Source organism: Marmota marmota, unplaced genomic scaffold, assembly GCF_001458135.2.
Source record: "Marmota marmota marmota unplaced genomic scaffold, marMar, whole genome shotgun sequence".
In the NCBI taxonomy this organism is placed as follows: domain Eukaryota; kingdom Metazoa; phylum Chordata; class Mammalia; order Rodentia; family Sciuridae; genus Marmota; species Marmota marmota.
This window is the reverse complement of record NW_026000057.1, coordinates 21,927,872-21,935,794: the sequence shown is the minus strand read 5'-3', so window position 1 is coordinate 21,935,794 and position 7,923 is coordinate 21,927,872. Positions and strand designations below refer to the sequence as shown.

At 35.4% G+C, this 7,923-nt stretch overlaps 1 long non-coding RNA gene across 1 annotated transcript; it reads left to right on the top strand.

Moving 5' to 3' along the window:
* Positions 1-13: 13 nt before the first annotated feature.
* Positions 14-2,468, top strand: LOC125619778. The gene is made up of 2 exons (XR_007351370.1): positions 14-355; positions 466-2,468. It is a non-coding gene; the product is annotated as an uncharacterized LOC125619778 (long non-coding RNA).
* The last annotated feature ends 5,455 nt before the right edge of the window (positions 2,469-7,923 follow it).

Sequence of the window (7,923 nt, the reverse complement as noted above, 5' to 3'; positions counted from 1 at the left end):
CGCGGGTGGAAGAGTTGGCCTGGGGCGGGGGCAGCCTGGTGGGCGGTGCCGGGCCAACTGAGTGGCCGGATACCGCGCACGCAGACTCTCACATTAAAGCGCGCACACCCACTGCTGGCCCGCTGCTGAGTTTTCATTTTAGGGGAAGCAATATCCGACGGTGCTGACTTGGCTTTCCCCCCAGCCCATCCTTGTATATGTCGAGTCCAAGTGCATTGGCAGGTCAAGGACTAGAGACTAGTAGGACTCTGAAGAGAAACGAAGCAGGGATGCTGGAAATGCACTGTATCTGTTTTTCTCCAAGACACTGATGTTGTCTTCTCTCCCTTCCACCTCTAAGGGAGGAAATTATGAGGTACTTTTTCCTTTTTTTTTTTTTCTTGTCAGCCGCCCCATTCATATTCTGACAAGTCTTTTCCTAACACAGTAACAAGAAAAGAAACCTGACTTCTTTCCTTTAAGCAGGTCACGCCTCCCAGGAACCATTTGCAGCAATCAATTCTTCTGTAAGATAATGGAAGCACTGCAACTATGACTTGAGTGGGACTTGTGTTCCTATATGTAAGGTCCTCAACAATACAGGCATTTTGAACAGAACTAGCTACGATTTGACATCATTTGACTGATAGCCCCCTAGAGAAAATTTGCCAGTTTAGAGATGGAGAAGACTTCTGATGCATGATGATTTTGCTTACCTAATTTATTTTTCCTTGGTCTTTTTTCTTCTTGCACTGCCTCATTTCCTTCAGGTTTGCATTGGTCCTGGAACTCTTTCCCCTCCATGCCCTTCTTGAGCTCCACTCCTACATATTTTGCCTTTAGTAGCCACTACAGCAAATATAGTGCATATTGTATGTGTGTGTGTGTGTGTGTGTGTTTATGTAAGAACCATTATTGTTAACCCATTGTGATGGAATGTAATACCACTTTTAGGTAGGTAATACATCCTGATATTAAGTTATGTTGAGTTTGTTCACCTGTCCTCTCCTCTCTAGCCCCTTATTTATTTCCTGCACATATTGCAAGATCTTTGTCATCTGATGTACTTCTATATTGGAAAACAGGAAACATGCAATCTACACTTCTTTCAAGTGTGTGTGTGTGTGTGTGTGTTTTCTGTAGAGTCTAGCCACAGTCTGACTTTTAAAATGTGCCTATATTGGGAGTAAAAGCAATGTGTACTTTTTGTGTGAATCTTAGTGATTAATGTGTACTTTGGCATTGGAAACAACCCAGTTCTGAGGTAACAACTTTGCGATTTTTTTTAAATATGTGACAAAAGAAAACATTTAAGAATATAGGGAGTCGGTGGCAAGGTTGACAATTCATGTTTCGAATCTTCTTCTGTGGGTGGTGACCATTGCTATATCTACAGTATTTCATCATATGCCAACCCTTTATGTAGTCTCCATATACTTTACCTTTTTCACATTGACATTGCTACCTCCAGTTCTTCCATGTCTCATACAGTGAGTTTAGAGTTCTTTTAAAACGGCTTAAGCATACAAGCAAGATTAACAGAGATATTAATAGGAGTGTGTAAAAAACAGAGATATTGTAAAGAAAGGGCAACAAAGTGGATGGATAAGGACAAGTGCAGAAATATCAAATATATATAAGTATGAAACATTGTAACTTCTTTGATTAAGCATTATAAAATGGATATGTACTAACACAGGATGTTGACACTTAATGTGCACCCTATGAAACAGCTATTGATATTTCCTCAATTGGACAGGTCAGGATTTGGGTGGTAAGTAGTTAACAGGAGATCAAACAAACACCAAGTGATGCAGCTATAGCTCTGTTTAACTCTACTGTCCACATGGCTTCCCGTTCAAAACTCCTAGATCAGTTAAAAATCTTAAAAGAGTTTCCTTTGAGCTTTTGATAATCATGAAATCAGCTGGTCTGTAATCTTCGGGCATTTTCCTTCTACATCCCTCCTTTTATATTGCAAGAGAAGTTTATAAAATATACATTTTTTAAATGTAGGCAAGAATTTATAAAGTCTTAACATACTTGGACTCAAAGATGGAGTTAGAAAACTTCCCCACAGGCTTTAATGAAAGAAATTGTCATTGCAAAGGAAATTTTGCAGAAGAGTTATTTCTGAACACTTGCATCTAGTTAATGAATATGTGATTTATTAGGAGCTGCAAGTAGACATTTTTAAAAGTTCTGTTCCCCCTTGAATAGCAATGCTTAATCATATTGGGTAAAATTTTTGTAGTTTTATTGTCCTGATTCTCTATTTAATTGTCACCTATAATGATAATTTGATTATGCTCTATAATGAATACTTCAAAATTATATATTAGATCAGATATTTCAAGGGCATTTTTGGTAACCGCAACTGATTGTAATTTTCACACTCTCAAATTGAATTTATAATTAGTGAGAACCATGACAATCTGTCAATTGCCTTTTTCATTAAGGTATTGAATAAAACTAACATTTCTTGCTTATTTTCTGATACTTTTCTTTCTAAATGAAGATTAGAATTCATATGCACTACCCAGAAAGATACACAAAAATATATGACTTAAAACACGTCTGAAAAGTTGATTCATTTTAACTATTTTGTATTTTTGTTGAAAAATGAGCACGAGAAACTCCATTTATAAATTTTAATGAACAGCAGTTTAGAAGTTTAGTAAATGAATTATTCTCTTTTAAGATTGTTTAATGTTTCAAGTAGAATTTCCCGCTTTGCAACACATTCAATGATATAATTTTTGTTGTGATAGAAAAACAGAAAGCTAATGACTCTTTCCAATTTGTTCATTTTCATCTCTTGTATGCTTGCTTCTGTTTGGTTCCCAAGTGCATTTAACTGGCAAGTTCAATGAAGACTTGGCATTGCACCATTTGATGAAAGCAGAAAAATTAGGTTGCCAATTACATATGTGCCCCTTATGTGCACTGAATTCCCACTGAAGTGATGAGCCAAATTAGAAATTCCTCAGTAGTAGTACCTAGAAAAGACAGTTAGAACTCAGGAAAGGTAAAAGATATCATTTTTATTTCCAACCTCATTACCAGTCAGATCTAAGGAAGTGAATTAACTTTTTAATACAATTGCCAAACAATGTAAATTAGATTTCATTAAAAATTTAAAAATTGTCTCCATTTGGTTTTCTCTTACCCTGGTATTTTATTGTTTTTTGCTTTGAATTCCATTATGATTATCCAATCATGATGGAGGAAAGTAAAGATCATTTTCCTCCTTTGCTTTATCCTAATTACTATGGTTTTAATGTGTTTCCCAAAGTTTATCCCTGTATTGTAGACCTGAGCTCTGAATTCACATATTGATGATATTTGAAGGTAATGTCACTGGGAGATAATTGAGATTAGGTGAAGTCATGGGGATGGTGGGGGGGCATGATAGGGATTAGTGGCTTTATAAAAAAAAAAAAAGAAAGAAAGAAAGAAGAAAGAGACCTGAATTTGGATGCTGTCTTACCATGTGATGCCCTCTTCTATGTTATGAGGCAGCAAGAAGGCCCTTGCCAGGTGCCAACACCTTGATATGGAACCTCCCATCTTCCAGAGCTTTAGAAAATAAATTTCTTTTCTTTACAAATCACCCAGTCTGTGGTTTTCTCTTATAGCAGCAAAAATGGATTAAGACGCTAACAGTATGAAAGAAATAAAAAAATGTTAGTATTCTGGATTTCTTCCATATAAATAAGAGGTAAGTTATCCTTTTGTGGTGACTATTGAAATATGAAAGGGACGCTATGGGTACCAGTTGAGCAACAGGAGCAGTTAAACCAGATGAGAGCTGCAGCTGATTCTTGGTTCAAGACAAGGGGACTGATAAGAAAGTATAAGATGATGATATGCAGATTTGTTCAGTTGCAGTTCTGGGTTCAACATCAAAAATTCCATCTTAATATGGAAAACTCTCTTAATTGGGACAATCTGCCAATTAGACAAGGCCCAGTAGACAAGAATTTAGAATTATTTTCCCTAAATTTGGTAATGGTATCTATTACTTAGTAAACTGTCTTTTACAGCAGAAATTCTGCCCAGTGGCAAGACAGCAGGATTTATTTATGCAAAAACCTATGCAGAAGCTAAACCCAGGTTACTAGGTCAAAACACTCACTGCATGAGCTGTCTTTGATCCGGAAACTACACAGACAACTAGGATCCATCCTGTAGGGCAGATTTGGGAACAAGTCTATTAAGGTTCAAGTAAGCCAGTATCCTTGTATCTGGGCTACCATGTTCCAGGTTTATAAAGTGTTGTAATTCTAAGCCCATTTACTGGGCCAGGGCTTGGAAAGAAAAGGACTGTGGAATGCATGTCTGACCCATCAACTGAGTGGATCCTAAGTTTCCAAAGACAGCTACCCAGTTTAAGAAGGTGAAAAAGTTGAAATGGTGGAAGGAAGTTAAGAGCTGACAACAGCACAATGAAACTAGTATTCTCTGAATTTATGCCTCTCTGTTTTTTCAGGTAGGTAAACTACATTAAAATAATGTTTATCAGATAAATCAAAAGGATTCTTATAAGCAGATTCACTATTTGAAACTGCTTTTTTTATAGTTAGCTTATACTTGTTTCTATTTTCTAATATCACTAATGAGGTACTCAGGGAAATTGCTTCAGAAGTCCCTGTCTTTGCATACATTTATGCTTAAATACTTATTGTTTTTTTTTTCTGATTGTAATGTTTTTAAAAATTAGCCCAATTAATTGGTTAATTTTTGGTGTCTGTTATGGGTTATATCTAACAAAATGACTTTTTTTAATGAGGCTTTAGAGTCTTTCTTCTATAATTATTCCCAGGTCTATGTGGTTATAGGCATTTCATTAAAACAAGTAGAATTTGACACATACCAAAATAAGGCATCAATTAAATCATCCTAAAATTAGTATATTGATAAAATCTGAAAATAACACTTATCATATAATAGATTAATTTTAACAATAAAAGAAACAAAACTGTAATACTAAAGTACTCTTGTACTACTTAATATATAGTCAACAAATAATGCTAATAAAATAATCTAAACCAGGCTAAACCAGTAAGACAGCAGGCTGGAAACTGGTTTTACCATCTGTCAATTTTTATACTGGCAATATCACAAATGAGATCTCTCTTTAACAAAATATCACAGCAGGAGATACAGACATGTGAATTGTAATTAAAATGTGAAAACTGAATTTCCTAGCTTTTGTCATTTACACAAAGCTCCTCTTAGAGTGAAATTTAGGCTTATGAAGTTATACAAAGTGGAAGTCATTTTATTTTGCCAAATCTATATACAATTTGACCAAAATATATCTTCAGTAATGAATGTCTGGGCTTTCATGAATGAAAGGGTATTTTCCTTAGGTCTGGTTCAGTCAGTAATGAGATTCAATTACTTTTTAATCATGCAAGTCTAGAAGATGAAGAGAAATAATTTGTATATTTTTATGCAGTCAGTCTAGATCTGCTGAGGACTAATATTATTTCTTTACATTTATTTACCATTATGTTCTGTAGATAAAAAGAGTATCAAATTTTATTCACTTTTTTTCTTATTTTTTCTTTGCCCGGGGGAGGACTAAATCAGAGACTTACCCCTGTAATAAAAAATTTGCCCACATTTTATAGCTGGGTGAATACTAGTGTTCCCATGTTTTAGCATTTAGATTATCAAGCAAACCGAAATTTGTAACATATAGAATGTGACTATCATTTTTTGCTACATATATGGAATAAATATACAAAAAAAGCAATAGTAGTGTATTTCAAGTTGAAATAGCACATTCACATTCAAAAATGTCAAAATTTGTATTTTTAGTCCCCACTCTTAGTATCTTGTCTTTTTTCTAGAAATTTTGGTTAATTTTACAGTAAATAGATATTCTTAACATTAGTTACTATGTAATGTATTATTATATGGGTATATTATATATTCAAACATATTGTATCCCTGACCTACCATAGGGGTGTAACAATGCTTCTATTTGCACTGTCATTATTTCTAATTTTCCTTTAAATATTAATATTTTTAAAACAGAATGGATATCAAGGTAGGAGTAAGTCATTGAATCACCACATAATTGCATATTTTAAATATGACTGTCAAAAATGTTACATCCCACAACCATCTTTTAGTGGTAAGAATTTTGTCCTTTCTTCTTTACCTTAACCAACCTTGATGATGGCTTCAACTAATAGAATTGATAAAAATGTTATATGATTTCCTAAACTAGGCCATAAAATTGACATTCACTTTTTCTTATTATTTTCTTGGAATACTCTATCTTGGAACAAAGGTACTGGCTGTAGGGAGGCCAAACACCTCATGTAGCCGTTCACATGGAGAAAAACTGATGCTTCTGGTCCTTAGCACCATCTGACAGACCCACATGCAACCAGAACAAACTTGCCAACCATGTCCTGAGCCATCTTGGAACTAGGTTCCCCAGTTCCTGGTCTATGCACTGTAGTCAGCCATGTGGAACAAAAACAAGCTGTGTTAGTTTTCTACTGCTGCAAAACAAATTACATAAACATAGTGACTTAAAGTAGGATGCTGGTTTATTGGATCACAGTTCTGTACGTAAGAGGTCTGATAAAATGAGGTTAGATTTCTGCTATATCACAAACCTGAAATCTAGATGTTAATCAGAGTTCTCATCTGGGGGTTCTGAGACACAAATTCAGTTCAAGCTTATTCTTGGTGGAATTCTGTTTCTTGACATATGGCTCCCTCTATCTTCAAGCCAGCAGTAGCAGCTTCAAATCTTTATACTGCAAATCTTTAGCTTCCTTTTCTTCCACCAAACAGAGAAGACTCTGCTTTCAGAGGAGCTAGATTATGTTAGGCTCATCCAGATAATCTCTCTGTTTTAAGGTCAACTGTGCCATATAGCAACCTAATCATGTGAGTAAAATCTGTTCTATTCGCAGGTTCCAACTCTATTTTTAAAGAGGGGAATTATACAAGTGTAAGGGCTACCAAGGGGTTATTGTAGAATTCTGCCTATTGCTTTCCTCCCTAAGTCTTTATTTACCACTAAACTGTAAGCCAGTCATAGATTCATGACTGAGTTGCTCATCATAGTGTCCCCAGTGCCTAGTAAATGCAAAATAATGGGTACTAAATAATATAAGCAGTGGTATATGTGATTGCAGTTTTACTCTTTTTATCATTTTGAAAAAATTATAGTAATGCACATGCATTATTATTCATTACACATTTGATAGAATTTATTTTCCTTCAAACTGCTGGCATTCTTTTTATCCCTGATAATCTTTCATAACTCATTACTTTAGGTAGGACCTGCATATCATGGAAACTAAGCAAAAGTTTCTCTTTCTTTGTCAAGTGGTTATAGGGAATTCTCCATGGGGACATAGGTAGAGGTGGAAAAGATAGGAACGACTAGCATGCATGGGAACCAACAGGCACTGGGCCACTTTATGGTATAACTTGTAAATTCAGGGCCAACTTGGGCCTAATTCATAAACATGCACTACTTTTATTCAGTGTTAGAGTTTTGCTATGTAGACCCAACTTTACAGCTTGATGGTTCAGATAGCACCTGATTCATGATGAGAAGCTTAAGTTGCATGGTAGCTTGGTGACTCATGGTAAACTATTCACTTCCCACTAGTAGACAAAGAACTGCCAGTTACAAGGAGAATAGTAACCTATGCATCATGGGAAAAACTTCCTCCCAAATAATAAAGACCTGCACTGTAATTGATCTATTAAGACCCATGAAAGATCCAAAACATCATCCCTATCTGCCACTGCCACTTCAGGCACCACAGAGTGTAAGTGACAAAGCACCTGCACAGCAGCCTTGACCTATTGCAGAGCCTTTGCAGATCATTCAATAAATGGATTGGAGTAATATGCCTAATATGCCTAAATTATATATATATATATATACTGTCTCTATAC